Here is a 19175-nt window from a genome sequence, read left to right on the forward strand (position 1 = left end):
AAGAATCTTATTTCTCATAGTCTGAGAGTACGTCATGTGTTTTTTTAGCAATCTCTATGCGAGCTTTCATATGTCTTGCACTGAGGAGAGGCTTCCGTCGGGCCACTCTGCCATATAGGCCCGACTAATGGAGGGCTGCAGTGATAATTGACTTTGTGGAACTTTCTACCATCTCCCTACTGCATCTGTGGAGCTCAGCCACAGTGATCTTGGGGTTCTTCTTTACCTCTCTTACCAAGTCTCTTCTCACATGATTACTCAATTTGGCTGGACAGCCAGGTCTAGGAAGGCTTCTGGTGGCCCAAAACTTCTTCATTTAAGGATTATGGAGGCCACTGTGCTCTTAGGAATCTTGAGTACTGCAAAAATTATTTTGTAACCTTGGCTAGATGTGTGCCTTGCCACAATTCTGTCTCTGAGTTCCTTGGCCAGTTCCTTGGACTTCATGATTCTCATTTGGTCTGACAAGCACTGTGAGGTCTTATATATGTAAGGTTCGAGCAGGAACATGGGATGCAGTGACAGGCTGGAGGCAAAGCAAGGGTTGACAGGTTTATTTACAGGGGAATACTCCATGCAGGGAAGCAAAGGTTTATAGCAAGGGATTAAACAGAATAAAAGGCAAAAGATATGGTGAAGTAGAGAACTAAGTTTCAGATAATGGCAGTTCATTAGCACGAGTGTCAGGAAGTCCTTAAGCTGCAGCTCCTGCTGTGAACTCAAAAGCGCCGGCAATGGCTGGGGTGGTGTATCTTCCAAGAAGGTCCTGTGTACAACAAAACCCCATCTTCTGGTGACAGCGGTCAGTCTCTGGCACCTTCTGCTGCCCCTAGTCTATATACTATTGTGGCCGGAGGAGCGCGGGTCACGGTACTGTCTGAGCCCAATGTGGCTCCACAACTATTCTTCACTGGTGAAGTCATGTCACAAGTGTCAGGACAACTACTCACTGTCGATGTCAGGGTGCAAGTGTAAGTCTCGTGTGCGGTCCCTCCTTGGCAGCACGTGTGCGGTACTCATGGTCAATATAGTGTACAGCACCCGGTTCTCTGGCAGTCACTGGACACACACTGCATGTACCGCTCTCCCTGGTCTCCGCTGTTGATGGTAGGCAACGCTGGTGCTCCCAGCTGGAGCACTCCTCTCTGTTGCTGCTGCAACACCTGGCTCAGCTCTGCTCTGTGTGCACGGCTCTGCTCTGCACGGCTCTGCATTGCATGGCTCTGCTCTGCAGCGATCCCTCTCTCCAGATTTCTACTTGGCACACTACTTCCCTTAACACAGCAGTCACTGTTCCTCAGGTCTGCTGCAGCACGGCCTATCACAGCCCCGGCACTCTCTGGAGGGGGAAGCAGAGTGCGCTGCTCACTGCTCTGCACTGGTGCCACCCTGTTCTGTTTAGCTGACTTTTTCCTTTTATTCCTCCACTGCTGTGTGCACTTTTCTGGCTCTCCCCACCCCCTTTGTTCAGGAAGAAGGTCTGCCTCACTCAGGCTTCCCCCCGAAAACAGTGTATACAGCCTCTCAAGTTCCGGACCTGGCACGCAGGTGCCCGCTGCCTCTTCGTCCCCCCTACATATAGACAGGTGTGTGCCTTTACAATTCAAGTCCTATCCGTTTAATTTAACACAGCTGGACTCCAATGAAGGAGTAGAACCATCTCAAGGAGGATCACAAGGAAATGGACAGCATGTGACATAAATATGAGTGTCTGAGCAAAGGGTCTGAATACTTAGGACCATGTGAAGTTTCAGTTTTTCTATTTTAATAAATTTGGAACCATTTCTACATTTCTGTTTTTTTCAGTCAAGATGGAGTGCAGAGTCTACATTAATGAGAAAAAATTGAACTTTTTTGTATTTACCAAATGGCTGCAATGAAGCAAAGAGTGAAAAATTTAAAGGTGTCTGAACACTTTCCATACCCGCTGTAGTTTTCAGGTGGTTGCAAGTACATTATTGAGAGGACCATGTCACCAAACAGCACAGTGAGTATCTGTAGCCCTCTATACAGGCCCACTCACTGATTCCAAGATTGCAGACACCTGTGATACCAATTAGTGGACACAACGTGATTTAACATGTCCCTTTTATCACATTATTTCCAGGGGTACCATCATTTCTGTCCAGTCCTATTTCATGAGTTTTATTTTATTTTTTAAATTCTGTGGAAGCATTGTTGAAAAGCAATGTCTGACTTTCATTTGTTCATTTTCATAGATTTTTGATTTATTATTACTTTTGTCAGATTCAAGTTATTTCTGTCACCATTGTAGGCTTTTCTGTCATTAAATGAGGGCTACCAACAATTTTGAACATGTGTGTATGAAAGTTGCTTCTTTCATGCACTTATTTCCTCATCAAGTGGTTTCCTATTCATGTACAGCCATTTTTTTCTCCCTTCCCTGATACTGTGGATACTTTCTCTCCTCTCCATTCTGTGGAGATATATCTACAACACCCCCGCACTCCCTACTCTTACATCTAACACTGTGAGAAGGGAGCATTGAGAGCTGTAAAAATTGAACTCTTCCATAAATGTAACATTTTTTCAGATCAATCGGCTAACTGATGGACTTTTAGACACTCAGTAGCAGTAAAATGGTAAAAAATACTTTACTGTATAGTATATGGAAAGTTGCTTAAATTTGCATTTAAGGAGTGATTGAACAGTAAAAAAAAATGTGCAAAGGTGTAAATTGTGTTTAAGTCTTCATCCTCTCATCATTCATCATACTAATGTCACATCTAAGAGACATACTAATTAGAAAAAGATTCAATCTGCTAAGATTCAAAATCTGCAAATCATGCGAATTTAACAGGGAAATTAGATTTGCATCATGGTTGTTCAATGCAAATTGAATGTACGTTATGCTCTGGGATCTCAGCAGACCCCAGAGCATAATAAATATAGAATTTAAAAAAATAACTGCACTCTATGTTCCTCTATCCATATTGCTATGCTTCAGTGAAATCAAATGACTTTGAGGGATAACATTTTTTTTCTTTAATAAGGAATACTATTGCTCTGATTCATTAAGACTGGTGATGATGGACATGCAAGAATAAGATGCGCCAAATTCATTAACAAGCACACGTCACTTAATGAATTAGGCGCATTTTATCACTGGCACCTTGGGCATTTTGCTAGAATTGTTACGCTAGTCAGGGAACTTTTAATGAATTTGTTAGGTGGTCGCTGCCACACCTCATCCCACCCCAGCATCTTCTAATCTCTGCCCATTTCAGTGGAGCTGGCTAAAACTATCATAAAATGACATACTAGACATCCCCTATCAGTATAAGGATGAAGACAAGGACTGTAAGGGCGTTGTTTTAAAAGGGGAGGTGTTAGGATAGGGGGAAATAAAATGACTGGACAGGATTTTAAAGCATAAAAAATGCTGAAGAAGAGGAATTTTTAGGTATAAATACAAGGGGGAGAGATGGAGCGGGATCAATTACCATGGGCTGTAATAGGTTTCTGAAGCACAGCGGCACACTGGGCCTGGTAAAGATAGAAGCATTGACACTGCAGATACTTTCCAACTTGGAATCCAAAGGTCCCAGGTGACTGGAAAAGATATTGTAGGGCATTGAACCTCTGAGGATTCTACCGCTGAGAGTGATGGAAGAGGTCCATGCGGAAAGAGGTAGGCTGCGGAGACGTACGTGAGAACCATTCAGGCTCAGCTCGAGTCCGGTGGTTCAGCATGCTGTGGGAAGAAAAGAGGAGAATGGTGAGCTACCTTTGGGAAATGCAAGAAGATGTAACATACTAAACATGGTGAACAGATGGGAAGCACAGGTGAGGAACATCCATAATGGGAGATAGCTCGAGACAACAGGCAGAGGCTGCAGGGGACAGTGCCAGCAGGAGCACCTAATAAGAAAACATTAAAACATTGCACGACAGAACAGATGAGTGGAGACAAAAGGTTAGAGACAGTGACGACAAGGGTAAAGGCACAAAACTAGAAGAAATGTGAGGAGGTTGATTAGGTAGGGAAACTGGGCAACACTTTCTCAGGATAGAGAAATAAATAAAAGAACCTCCCAGGCTTCGAGCATTTCCTTAGCTAGTGGTCAAACTAGGACTTAGAGGAGTAGTAGTGACAGGTCACACAGCAAGGACAAAACTAGAGTAGTTCATAGACGGGGCGATACCTTGTCCTTGTATCAATTGGTTGTGTATCATAACATAGGCTGAACACAGGGAAATCTGTCTGTTTCACTCAGTATACAGGGAGAAATTTCTTGCCATGGATCTGTCATTTGCAGTGAGGTTTCTCTTTTAGATGAATTACATGGCAGTGAACTGACAACAAAAAGGAGTAGACACCCCAAAAATTACAGAAGAAATACATGCTTCAGTTCAAGGAGGTGAACTTGCAGCTGAGATTATACTTCAGCATCGGAGTGATCCTCCTCTGAAACCCCTCAATCCAGAAGGCATTGCTGCCATCACACAATGACCTCTCCAAGTGGTTCTGGCCATGCCTCAGAGTTAAGCAGGGATGGTCTGAGGCCATGATCGATTAAACCACTATTGAACTTTCACTACATCTAGGAAATTTATTATTTTGGCAGCGCGGTCAAAAATCCACATCCTTTCTGCAGTGTACCATATGAATATGGGGAAACAATTCACAGTTTATAGGCCACACATAGTTCCACATCCTTTCTGCAGTGTACCATATGAATATGGGGAAACAATTCACAGTTTATAGGCCACACATAGTTCCATAAGAGCCGATGGGCCCTTTAACACGAGCGGCCAAAGTCTTTGAAGTAGGCCTCATTCAGACCCGACAGTCCTTGATGTTGCCATAGTCCTCTGGGGACAGTCTTCCCCTCCCTCCTTTCTGTGGACCATGGGCCCTTTTAGCAATGGTGGGCTGCATGTTAAACATGGGCCAGTCCAAGGGTTAAAGTGGGGGCAAAGTTCAGGAGCACACAATCCAGCAGCCACATCGGGAGTCCACTGCTACTAACCCCCATGGGGTTCTGGTCCTGTTATCCAGTAAGGGAGGCACAAATAGGGTACAAAAACTGGGAGAAGGGGAAAACAAACAATCCTGGTCATTACCAGGTGGCCACATTTGACACCATTGTCCTTGGGCACCATATAGGGCTTACGGTCCCTTACTCTGGGTGCAATATCAAATTTTAAAGGGGCCGCTCAGTTTGTACACGGCCGCTGAGTTGCATAGTGGGTTGTATTTGGCCCCTGCACCACAATATAGATATTAGATGAGGAACCATTGGAGGAAGAGGAATCCCCATTGTTCTTCCAGCTCCACACTCCCTCCAGTGGCATTCCTGTAGCTCCTTGAGCCTCTGGCTCTGTTGACACATCTGTGGCCACCTCACTGCCCTGAGGTACCGTTCTTTCCTGTGTGGCTGGGGCAGCTGCATCTGTAGCAGCTGGCCGTTCCACACCTGGGGTCTCCTGTGGTGGACGTAGGGCTCCTTTATAAATTCCAAATAATCCCCTTCCCGAAAGGGGGCCATTAAACATGAGGGAGCCACCATTAATGTAGACCTTGGCTCCGGTCTCCAGCTCTTGTACACAGCCATAACCCCTGTTCCGGTTTAGATACCTGACAAGGCCGTGGGTCATCTGGCCTGCTGTGGTTCCTCCGCCGGGGCACTGCAGCTCCTCACGGATGCTGCACTCCCACCGCCTTTTCTCCCAAATCACCTCATGGATCTACTCAGCCTCCATAGGCACACAGGGCTCCTCTGCATTCAGGACGCGACTGTCAGATGGAATGGGTGCAACCTGGGAAAGCGCAGGTGCCGACGTGGCCAGGGAAGATGACGAAGTTGGCCACTGAGGCACCTCCGGAGATGACAACGGGGTCAGCAGCCAGGACGCTTCCGTGGAAGATGGCGGGGCAATGGTCGGTGAGTAGGCCGAGGGCAAAGCAGCAGGTTGGCCGGACAGGGGTCCCTTACTCATCGCCACAGCCGCTGGTAGTGTCCTCTTGCATGGCCATCAGCATCGGAGATCATGACCGTCATGATCCTCTGCAAGGCCGCCTCCAGGATCCTCTGCACTCTTCAGGGTTCCCACCACATCCTCATCCTCAGCTGGTTGATGACTTGGCCACTTCCATGGGTGTTGCTCTTCCAGCTTTTCTGACCTCCAGGCCTCGAAACTCAGGCCCATCGCCGCCCGGGCCTTGGAGTGCCTCCAATCTGGCCGATACCGCCACGGTAGGACATGCTGCACCTCTCCATGCCAGCCAGTAATGGTGTCTCATCCTCTGACAGACAGTCCATCTTTTTCGGGTTTCACCCAGTCGTGGTTGGAGTCATTCCTTGCTGCTCCACCCGTTTCTCCTGTTCAGACTGTAAGGGCAGCAGCTCCTTCTTCGCCTGCACCCATTCTGGGTGAGCATCTGTCACAATGGGGTGTGACCTTCTTTCTTCTGGCACCAACTTTCCAGGGTGATTCCCACAATAAGCAGCCTTGTCTTTACTTTTCACGCCAACAGCTGCCATCTTTTCGGCCACGGTCAGCACCATTCCTGAATCCACAGCACCCGCCATCCGCAATCCTGTCAGGGCGGGCAACATATCACAAGTCTCAATTTCAAAGTCACAAATCTCAATATCACTGTCAGCTGGCTGCTCCATTTCTTCTAGTTCAGTCAGCACACCAAATATTTCAAATTCACAGTCTCGGTCAGCAGCCATCTCTATTTCTTCTATGGCAGACACTTCAAAATCACAGTTGGCTGCCATCTTTAATTCTCTCACGGCGGACAGCATTCCAAAATCACAAGTCTAACATATTCGATCCATCAGTCTTTAGGCTGTTTCTTAACATTTTTGCTCCTGTAAAATGCAATTTCTCGTCGTTTGGAATGTTTTATTGTCACTTCTTAAAGTGGAGTAAAAGTGTGACACCATTGTTCTCAGCAGCAATCAGGCAGTCAGAGATGCTTCCAGAGGTTTTCCCCATGCTGTTCTCCTTCCGTGCAGCACTATTCCCATCCATTTGAACATTTTCACTGCCCCCCAGACCTCTTTTTAGGGTTTGCCAGAAAAAAACTCATACTTCCCATTGACCCCCATTATTCTCGTTACTCGAAACAAGTATGCGAGTATTAGGAATTTGCTGAGTTCGAGCAATGAGCACCTGATCATTTTAATGCTCGCTCATCCCTAGTCTGCAACCGTGTCGGTGAAAGTCATGTGCATCCAAACAAAACTTTCTACTTTTATGCACCCATATTTGTGATAGTACTGTGTGTCAAAATAGGTTTTTATACTCATGCACCTATGCATGATATTACTTTACGGCAAAACAAAAATTTCTAATCTGCAACCGTGTTTGTGGGAGTATTTTGCCTAAAAAACACTTAAAAAATAAAAGAGCATAAAATAAGAGACATGGATGTGGCCATCATGTTCTTGTTTTTTGCACCTTGTTGTGTTTTTTGTTTTGTCATATTGGTATCTTCTGCTGGAAGTGAGTGTTCATTCTGGTCACATACAGGTGCATCTCACAAAATTAGAATATCGTCAAAAAGTTAATTTATTTCAGATCTTCCATACAAAAAGTGAAACTCATATATTAGATAGATTCATTAAAAACAGAGTGATGTATTTCAAGTGTTTATTTTTGTTAATGTTGATGATTATGGCTTACAGCCAATGAAAACCCAAAAGTCATTTTCTCAGTAAATTAGAATACTTTATTACACCAGCTTAAAAAAATGATTTTAAAATCTGAAATGTTTCCCTACTGAAATCTATATTCAGTAAATGCACTCAATACTTGGTCGAGGCTCTTTTGGCATTAATTGTTGCATCAATGCGGCGTGGCATGGAGGCGATCATCCTGTGGCACTGCTGAGGTGTTATGGAAGCCCAGGTTGCTTTGATAGCAGCCTTCAGCTCATCTGCATTGTTGGGTCTGGTGTCTCTTATCCTCCTCTTGACAATACCCCATAGATTCTCTATGGGGTTAAGGTAAGGTGAGTTTGCTGGCCAATTAAGCACAGTGATAGTGTTGTTTTTACACCATGTATTGGTACTTTTAGCAGTGTGGACAGGTGCCAAGTTCTGCTGGAGAATTACATTTCCATCTGCAAAAAGCTTGTCAGCATAGGGAAGCATGACGTGCTCTAAATTTTCCTGGAAGATGGCTGCGCTGACTTTGGTCTTGATAAGGCACAGTGGACCTACACCAGCAGATGACATGGCTCCCCAAACCATCACTAACTGTGGAAACTTCACACTAGACCAGTGTTTCCCAAACTCCAGTCCTCACGGCCCCCAACATGTCATGTTTACAGTATTTCCTTAGTATTTCACAGGTGATGGAAGTATCATCAAGGCATCAGGAATTCTCTCACATGTGTAACACTATGGAAATCCTGAAAACATGACCTGCTGGGGTCCGTGAGAACTGGAGTTTGGGACCCACTGCACTAGACCTTAAGCAGCTTTGATTGTCTGTCTCTCCACTCTTCGTCCAGACTCTGGGACCTTGATTTCCAAGGTCTAGTGTGAAGAGGGAGAAAACACCAATTGCATGGCAAGAGTGAGGTGAAGGACACCATGGCCACCCTGCCTCATCAACTAATGCACCCAAGGCAATGCACAGGGTCGCTCAGGTTAGGGGCGAAGACATGAGGGCCTATGTGGCATCTCTGTCAGGCTTTCCATGCATTCCTTTATTGGTTCATGACTTTATGGCAATCTGTAGCCATAAGTTTAAAAAATGTAATCCAAATTAACTGATTCAATGACCATTTGCAGTTTCAGTGTTCCATCCATTTGTACGTGGCCATCGTGGTTCAGGGTATCATCTTCAAATTTTTTTTAATCCAATCCACTTCGCAAACTATTTAGATTTGTCCCCAAATATTTGCTTATTTTGGGGGATTCTCTTTTGTTTTAAGTCATTTACTCATCCAAATTTGTTTGTAGGGGGCACTTGCCCTGCTCATACCCCCATTTAGCTTACTTTTCCAGCCCCCTAGCCCTTACTATGACCATTTTTTATCAATTTTAAAGCCCCAAAGTTGACTTCTATTGGGTTTGGAGTCAAATTCGTGTACTGGACCAAACTTTCAACTCTAGCATGGCTGAATTTGACTAACCTGAACATTCATGGGTCCACTCATCCATAGCCTTGATTCATAGTTTTAGAACAATACTGGGCAACAGATGGTGATGTGAAAAGTAGCCTTAATACTGGCAGAGTTTGGCAATCACCTAAAATTTGAAAGTTTTAAACCATTAAACATAGTCTTAGAAGTAAAGGTATGGGGTTTGATTGTATTGAATATTAGAATTTGTTTTTGGTTGAACAACTCGTCAGTGGTACAAGCGGTCATTACACAATCAGCCTCTTCTCTCCTAGCACTGGCTTTATTTAAACATCTATTTCTGTGTTGTTTTCAAGGTAACATGGTTTAAAGATTAATTCATTCTGGGAGCCAAAAATATTCTTTTTGATGTGCTTTCTCATTTCCAGCTGCTGTGCTTTTGTGAATTATATCCGACAGCAAAAGTTAAGTGTGTACCTTGCCTGCCCTCTGTTTTTGTTTGCCTGGTAGAGAAGGATTGGTGAAATTGTTGTAGAATTCTTTGGTTCTATTTGGAGGAGTTATAGTAGTGCATGGTCACATTAACTGTCCTTAGGCTAGGTTCACATTTGCGGATGGCCGAGCTGCGGAGGGCTGCGGACTTCCTCCGTGAAGCTCCACCCACTGCCGCACCTCCTCCAGTCAGCTCCACCTACATCTGCATGTGGCCTGCGTACCTATCTTTAACATTGGGTACGCTGCGGTGACCCACGTCAAACGCAAAATGTTGGAATTGGATGGGGTCGCAGCATCGTCAAAACGATGCATGCGGAGGCATCTGCATACATCCGCATGGCCTGCGTACCCAATGTTAAAGATAGGTATACAGGCCACATGCAGACGTAGGCGGAGCTGATCAGAGGAGGTGCGGCAGTGGGCGGAGCTCCACGGAGGAAGTCCACAGCCCTCTGCAGCTTGGTCATCATCAAATGTAAACCTAGCCTTAGCTGGAGGTGCACCTAGTAAATAGGAAGGAGCTCTTCTAGACATTACTTTGTAACAGCAGGCATACTGTAGCTTTCAGAGAGCATCAGCAAGAAAAATTCATTAGGGCCTTTCCAAAATAGCATTTTTTTTCTTCAGCTACATGGGGCCCGGGACACAGCAAAACATTTTTTAATTAAACAGATTCCAAAAAGGGTGGAAGAAGGAGTATTCCACTTGTGATACAAGGAGGCCAGTTTAGGAGCAAGAGATGTTACTTCAGAGTTATGTCATAGTTCATGTTTGTAGATCTAAGACCAATATCATCTGCAGGGAATCTTGGCTGCTTATTAATGCTCATTTAAGATTACATCAGAGTTTTCGTGGGCTAAGGCAGTAAGTGAAACTTTTTAGTTCACAAATTAGGTGCAACTCTTACACAATCTAGTTTATCAAAGTTTTCAAAGCATGTGTACCAGAGATGGGTTTAAACTATGCCAAGGGGACCACTCATTCTGCATTGATGCAGTGATGGAGGAGTATAAGGCATCATATACATAAGTCTTATATAAGACCTGATTTCATTACTTAACGAGTATTCCCCTTTTAAGCCGTATGCAAAACGCGCGTTGACAGGTATACTCACTGTGGATTAATATTTACTTTGTTTCATCTTACCATCTCTTTGTATCTTCTTATCTCTGGTCATCATATCTTTGCCATGCGATCTGTACACTTGTTTGTGGCTAGGCATGTCCTTTTACAGGTTTTACACTTGCAGGAACCTTCTGCTACATGTGGTGACATATGTGCAGCTACAGCTGGACAACTGCAACTTATGCAGCACAGACTCTATTTATATTCCAGGCTGCTTGGCTTTTCAATGTAGATTGATTTTTTTATTATCATTTCCCTCTTCTATTTAATATTGGGTTATTTATTTTCTTTCATGATTTTGCACGTCACTTTATATTCAATTTGATAAAATTAAATATACAATGCAACTTTGTAAAAAATTTTATTGTCTGTTTTGCTAATATATTATTGTATTCTGACATCTTGTTCAATCCAATGACCATTGTATTAGTCAGCCTATGTGACTGCATTTTATGAGGACTTACCCTTTTTCTTTTTCTCTGCATTATTTATATAATATTTTTATGTTTTCCATGTTGATTTTAATCATGTAATCAATAAAAAATGTACTATTCTTTTGAAATATTTGCTGTGTATTATATTTACAGGTTTGTACTTACTGAGGTGGTTAAAAAATTTGTAGTTAGACACTGAAGTTGAAGTTAGTTTGCACTTGTTTACTTTACTTTTTTTACAGGTGTTAGACAACATTTGGCACCAGCTTTATGGATTTTAGGACATTAATATATTGGGCAAAGAAGAGAGCAAAGGAACACCCAGGTGGGTCAAAGTTGAGCCTACGAGCATTCCAAAGATTTTGGAAAGGGTTCTATGGAATGTAGTGGGTACAGATCCTACCAGAGATTGCTCAGATAAACTAGAGACATGATGACATTAATTGAGTTATTCATGCCGGGAGGAACGCTATGGCAACATAAACGTGGTTGAGCTCATTGCATTGATTAAACAGGATATTTTAAAAGTGATACATTTCTTTTGGCAGGTGGGGATCATTTAGTCAGATATTGTGCCAAGAAAATGATGGAGAGGGGCTCGGAAACCCTCAGTTTCTCAAACAGCAAATGGCTTTTAAATGTGCGGATATCCAAACATGTATATAGAGAATTAGATGGGGACATTAATGATGTCTTAAGAGGGGATGGTGTCCATCTTAATTCCATTGGCCTGGATATTTTTTCTCTCATCTCAAGATGGTATAGAACAAGCATTTTGGTTGTCAGATGGGTCGGTAAGAGGGCAGTTTAGGTTTACACTGAATCATCTGTGGCAGTTTTCCAGAATCCCGTACAATACAGTAACAGGTTGAAAATGTCCTACCGTTCTGCTTTATATCATCAGCCTTGGTCTTTCTGAACAAAATGGCATGTCACCAGCAAGATGTAGGCACAGATGGAGTTTTGTCCAGGTTATTAAGAAATAAACCCCTTTTATTGACCCACAATTCCTAGTCTGCGTCTTACTGAGAAAGAAACGTATGTTTTTGAACTGTTAGCCACTGGATATAAAAAAAAAAAAATTGAGAGTCCTTAGGAGTTGATACCTTTTAAAGGCTAAATGGCAAGATAAGTGTGACAACCAAGAGTCCTGTTGTCACAGTGACATTGCCTCCCTCTAAGGGGTAAAGTCATGCCTGGAGGCAGGAGGGGGGTCCCCATGCCAGGTAACATAGATTACATGACAATTCCTGCTGCAGGTCACAAAGGGGAGCTGCCTTATAAATTCTGGCCAGCAGATGGGGTTAGTGAGTCAGCAAGTAGTCAGGTGAGAGAGCAAACAGGGAGTTGTCATGGAAAGGAGAGCAGCCTGAGCTGATGACAAGACAGTTAATCCTGAGGTGAAGGCTCTTTCTGGAAGATCCAGTCAGGTGAAGATGGGAAGCTGATCTGTGAGGAGGGGAAGGACAGGAGCAGAGACAAGAGGCTCAGGGGAAGCTAAAAACTGCATATAGCAGACCCCAGAGTGAAGCGCTAAAAGAGAGAAAGGGACGCCAGAGTCCTGGGTGGGCAGGAGCTTTATGTCCTGACCGCCGAATCTGGAAGTACAGGGGACTATAAGTTCCTGAGCGACATTGTACACCTGAAGGCACGGCAGCGGATCAGGAACCCGGGGCTGACTGTGAAAAGGACAGTACCCGTGGAATAGGCTCACATTGACAGCCATACAGGTTAGAGAAACCATCACGCAATAGAGGGTCGCAGCTTAGTTACAAACAGCAGAGACCCACACACAAAGCGCAGAAGGAAGGTCCCAAAACCCCACCCAGCAGGGTGGATTCCCTGAATGCCTCCAGGTGAGCCGGACTCAATCTATCACCTGTATGTGGTACTCTGGATTGCAACCCCTTGCAAGTAAAAGGTAAAGAAACTGCACCTCTCTGTGTCCTTCTCTTATTTCTCTGCAATCCATTGGTCACAGCCATCTGAACTATTAATCAAATATATTTGCCCTGGAGCTCTTCGCTCTACCCATGGGGAGCTGAACCATCTTGGCTGGGTCACCATCAGCCCCAGGGGACCAAAAACCGCAGCGTCGGCCATTAATTGCCGAACACCACGGGTGGCGTCACGCTTAAATACCACACAACTTTCCCCTATTTTATGACTGGACGTCTCAGGGCCACGGACCGGGTCACCGCCGCCGTGACATCCCCCATTGAAGTCAACGGGCCCGGTACCAAGTAACCTAACGCCCTGCGGGGCGCTCCATAAGTTAACCATTAAAAGGTATCAACAAGTGAGGACACTCAAATTTTATTATTGGGAAGTTTCTTTGGTCTAGGTATACCACAAGGAGGTTATGTTTTTAGTATGGATGTATTGAACTCTTGTGTAAACACCTTGATTTAAGGTCATGATTTAAAAATGCATCTGTTTTAAACACAGAAATTTTTATTTATACACTTACCAGCAAACTCCAAAGTAATTCAAAGTTATCCAGCTTTCCAACATGCTAATTTTAAGACCTATATTTTTTATGGCTTATTACCAGATGATTAACATTGATCCCGGTCATGTGATAATCACAGAAATGGATAGCTTGGTTGAATTACAGTATGGTTATCAGAGCTCAGTTTTGTAATGATCCAAAGATTTATATTGGAGATTTTAAAACTGAAATCATAATAGAATATTATACTACTGTCATAACTCTGTTGTCAGAATACACGGTGCCAGGGGCTTCTTCCCTGTCCCAAAAACTAGGGGGACCTAATTACCCTACTACGTGGATTACTTCTGATTAGAGTTGAGCAACTTTTGGTTTTTTAGGGTCGCGTTTCGTTTCGTGAAACCCGACTTTTCCAAAAGTCGGGTCGAGCAAGATCGTCCGATTATAGGGAAAAGTCGGGGTCGTCCCGAAACACGAAACCCAATGTAAGTCAATGGGGAATAAAAGTCAGCAGTGAGAGGAGGAGAGGAAACACACCTACAGTGCCCATTTGAATGCCAAAAGCATCAATTCTTCTTACTTAAGCTTGTCAACCTTAATTAACTTCATAATACAAGTTACGCACTGAAAAATGGGGGTTATTTGGCTACAGACTGTGGGGGGGAGGGCTGGCTCCAGGTTTTCATGTGCCCTGGGCGAAAGAGCGCCCCTTTAACACATACCACAACTCATCATGCTCCGATACGGCAGAGAAATAGCGGTATAGTACAATGAAAAATGCCTCACTTTTTACATCTCATGACGAGGCCCATCTATTTCTCCATACAGAATCATTGGTCCCATATAATGTTTGAAACAGTATATGATGAGCTCCACATAATGCTACAGTATATGTTGGTCCCCATGGATGAAGCTCCACTGTCTTATGGGCCCAAATAATGCTCCAAACATAATGGGCCCCATTTCTAATGCTCTGGTGTATAATGGGCCCTGTAAATGCTGCTCCAGTGTCTGATGTCCACCTTTGGAATGTTCCAGTGTATGGTGGGCCCCATCTATCATTCTCCAGAGTATAGTGCTCCCCAAAAATTGCTGTCCCAACATTGAAAACAATCAAATAAGTCTCCTCACTAGGGAATCCCTGTACTTGTCTGGATTCCTCGTCGTCCCCATCTTCCATCTCACTGCACAGTATTTCAACTTTGCAAGTGCTGTGATCCTGAGCAAGCAAGGGGGGCCCAATCGTTGGCGACGGCACTGGCACAGGGCCCCTGATAGTACGGGGGTGTGTCTGATGGCGGGTGGGCTGAACCTGCACTTTCATCTGCAGCTTCCTCTTTGTCACCGTGTAAGATGGAACTGTATATGGGAAGGGTAACCTGAGTTTCATCAGGGTCAGATTCAGGTCGTGTAGCGTGCGAGGGGAATGTAGTGGTCTGGGTCAATGTACCAGCAGATTCATCGAGCAGTGGCTGGGCATCAGTGCACTTGTGTCGCCCCCAGGAGTACGGTCGCCACAGTGGCATTACCTTCTTCCTAGGGAGTGTGATGTCATGCTTGGGAGCAACGAAGGATCTCTCTAGCAGGTTAACTGATTGGGCGGCATTATTCCCACGAGTCATGACCCTCCAAACAGCGTTCATGAAGGCAAAGTGTTTGTTTTACGTGGGCAGTATGGTTGCAAAGCTGAACCTTAAAGGAATGTCCAGAAGGGCACCAGGAGTGGAGCCTACGGTTAAATTCGACTCCACCTGGGAAACCTCAACCATGCCAGCTACAGAACAGATGCACACATTGCAAGCTTAATTCCGTTAACGAACGAGACTCCGTCATGCCCCGCGGTCCGAGTCCGGCTTACTAGAGGGACACGTGAGGCTCTGGCACATGAGATTGGCCAATAACTGGTGTGTCATGCCCTTACATGTCCGTGGCTGCATGTGCGCTACACTGAAAAGGCCAGCGTTTGTCGCTTACAGGTGCAGATAACCCGCTGAACAACGTTAGTGATGGGGATCACTGATTAAAATTATTACCCGCGAACAATGATTTCCCAGTAAGTGCAGGTCAACCGCAGTTCCGGAATTAGGCCTAACCGTCATTCCTGAAAAAATGAAAAACTTACGTGTGCAAACCACAGGTGCTGTAGCTTGCTTAACAGCTCGCCAGCCGTTCTCACGCCCAGTATGGATTACACGTGATTGCACAAAGGTGAGAAAGGGTACCGTATCCCCAGATAACATGTATGGATAGCGTACACATTCAAAATATATGTCTATACATCAGGAGGGAGGCTCAGACGGTGTAAGGCCCAGTATGGATTGCACGTGATTGCACAAAGGTGAGAAAGGGTACCGTATCCCCAGATAACATGTATGGATAGCGTACACATTCAAAATATATGTCTCAGGAGGCAGGCTCAGATGGTGTTAGGCCCAGTATGGATTGCACGTGATTGCACAAAGGTTAGAAAGGGTACTGTATCCCCGGATAACATGTATGGATAGTGTACACATTCAAAATATATGTCTCAGGAGGCAGGCTCAGACGGTGTTAGGCCCAGTATGGATTGCACGTGATTGCACAAAGGTTAGAAAGGGTACCGTTTCCCCGGATAACATGTATGGATAGCGTACACATTCAAAATATATGTCTCAGGAGGCAGGCTCAGACGGTGTTAGGCCCAGTATGGATTGCACGTGATTGCACAAAGGTTAGAAAGGGTACCGTATCCCCGGATAACATGTATGGATAGCGTACACATTCAAAATATATGTCTCAGGAGGCAGGCTCAGACGGTGTTAGGCCCAGTATGGATTGCACGTGATTGCACAAAGGTTAGAACGGGTACCGTTTCCCCGGATAACATGTATGGATAGCGTACACATTCAAAATATATGTCTCAGGGGGCAGGCTCAGACGGTGTTAGGCCCAGTATGGATTGCACGTGATTGCACAAAGGTTAGAAAGGGTACCGTTTCCCCGGATAACATGTATGGATAGCGTACACATTCAAAATATATGTCTCAGGAGGCAGGCTCAGACGGTGTTAGGCCCAGTATGGATTGCACGTGATTGCACAAAGGTTAGAAAGGGTACTGTTTCCCCGGATAACATGTATGGATAGCGTACACATACAAAATATATGTCTCAGGAGGCAGGCTCAGACGGTGTTAGGCCCAGTATGGATTGCACGTGATTGCACAAAGGTTAGAAAGGGTACCGTTTCCCCGGATAACATGTATGGATAGAGTACACATTCAAAATATATGTCTCAGGAGGCAGGCTCAGATGGTGTTAGGCCCAGTATGGATTGCACGTGATTGCACAAAGGTTAGAAAGGGTACCGTATCCCCGGATAACATGTATGGATAGCGTACACATTCAAAATATATGTCTCAGGAGGCAGGCTCAGACGGTGTTAGGCCCAGTATGGATTGCACGTGATTGCACAAAGGTTAGAAAGGGTACCGTATCCCCGGATAACATGTATGGATAGCAAACACATTCAAAATATATGTCTCAGGAGGCAGGCTCAGACGGTGTTAGGCCCAGTATGGATTGCACGTGATTGCACAAAGGTTAGAAAGGGTACCGTTTCCCCGGATAACATGTATGGATAGCGTACACATTCAAAATATATGTCTCAGGAGGCAGGCTCAGACGGTGTTAGGCCCAGTATGGATTGCACGTGATTGCACAAAGGTTAGAAAGGGTACCGTTTCACCGGATAACATGTATGGATAGCGTACACATTCAAAATATATGTCTCAGGAGGCAGGATCAGATGGTGTTAGGCCCCGTATGGATTGCACGTGATTGCACAAAGGTTAGAAAGGGTACCGTTTCCCCGGATAACATGTATGGATATCGTACACATTCAAAATATATGTCTCAGGAGGCAGGCTCAGATGGTGTGAGGCCCAGTATGGATTGCACGTGATTGCACAAAGGTTAGAAAGGGTACTGTTTCCCCGGATAACATGTATGGATAGCGTACACATTCAAAATATATGTCTCAGGAGGCAGGCTCAGACGGTGTTAGGCCCAGTATGGATTGCACGTGATTGCACAAAGGTTAGAAAGGGTACCGTTTCCCCGGATAACATGTATGGATAGAGTACACATTCAAAATATATGTCTCAGGAGGCAGGCTCAGATGGTGTTAGGCCCAGTATGGATTGCACGTGATTGCACAAAGGTTAGAAAGGGTACCGTATCCCCGGATAACATGTATGGATAGTGTACACATTCAAAATATATGTCTCAGGAGGCAGGCTCAGACGGTGTTAGGCCCAGTATGGATTGCACGTGATTGCACAAAGGTTAGAAAGGGTACCGTATCCCCGGATAACATGTATGGATAGCAAACACATTCAAAATATATGTCTCAGGAGGCAGGCTCAGACAGTGTTAGGCCCAGTATGGATTGCACGTGATTGCACAAAGGTTAGAAAGGGTACCGTTTCCCCGGATAATATGTATGGATAGCGTACACATTCAAAATATATGTCTCAGGAGGCAGGCTCAGACGGTGTTAGGCCCAGTATGGATTGCACGTGATTGCACAAAGGTTAGAAAGGGTACCGTTTCCCCGGATAACATGTATGGATAGCGTACACATTCAAAATATATGTCTCAGGAGGCAGGATCAGACGGTGTTAGGCCCAGTATGGATTGCACGTGATTGCACAAAGGTTAGAAAGGGTACCGTTTCCCCGGATAACATGTATGGATAGCGTACACATTCAAAATATATGTCTCAGGAGGCAGGCTCAGACGGTGTTAGGCCCAGTATGGATTGCACGTGATTGCACAAAGGTTAGAAAGGGTACCGTTTCCCCGGATAACATGTATGGATAGCGTACACATTCAAAATATATGTCTCAGGAGGCAGGATCAGACGGTGTTAGGCCCAGTATGGATTGCACGTAATTGCACAAAGGTTAGAAAGGGTACCGTATCCCCGGTTAACATGTATGGATAGTGTACACATTCAAAATATATGTCTCAGGAGGCAGGCTCAGATGGTGTTAGGCCTAGTATGGATTGCACGTGATTGCACAAAGGTTAGAAAGGGTACCGTATCCCCGGATAACATGTATGGATAGTGTACACATTCAAAATATATGTCTCAGGAGGCAGGCTCAGACGGTGTTAGGCCCAGTATGGATTGCACGTGATTGCACAAAGGTTAGAAAGGGTACCGTATCCCCGGATAACATGTATGGATAGCAAACACATTCAAAATATATGTCTCAGGAGGCAGGCTCAGACAGTGTTAGGCCCAGTATGGATTGCACGTGATTGCACAAAGGTTAGAAAGGGTACCGTTTCCCAGGATAACATGTATGGATAGCGTACTCATGCAAAATATATGTCTCAGGAGGCAGGCTCAGACGGTGTTAGGCCCAGTATGGATTGCACGTGATTGCACAAAGGTTAGAAAGGGTACCGTTTCCCCGGATAACATGTATGGATAGCGTACACATTCAAAATATATGTCTCAGGAGGCAGGATCAGACGGTGTTAGGCCCAGTATGGATTGCACGTGATTGCACAAAGGTTAGAAAGGGTACTGTTTCCCCGGATAACATGTATG

At 44.8% G+C, this 19175-nt stretch overlaps 1 long non-coding RNA gene across 1 annotated transcript in view; it reads right to left on the bottom strand.

Annotated features, from left to right (window-relative positions):
• Window positions 1-2157: 2157 nt before the first annotated feature.
• Window positions 2158-19175, bottom strand: part of LOC141098007 (uncharacterized) — a 345239-nt gene continuing 328221 nt past the window's right edge. The window contains exon 4 of the long non-coding RNA XR_012234136.1: window positions 2158-3715. This is a non-coding gene — a long non-coding RNA (uncharacterized lncRNA). The remainder of the gene's footprint in view (window positions 3716-19175) is intronic.

The sequence above is a fragment of the Dendrobates tinctorius genome, unplaced genomic scaffold (genome assembly GCF_039654945.1).
Source record: "Dendrobates tinctorius isolate UK_male_01 unplaced genomic scaffold, ASM3965494v1 ptg000003l, whole genome shotgun sequence".
NCBI lineage: Eukaryota > Metazoa > Chordata > Amphibia > Anura > Dendrobatidae > Dendrobates > Dendrobates tinctorius.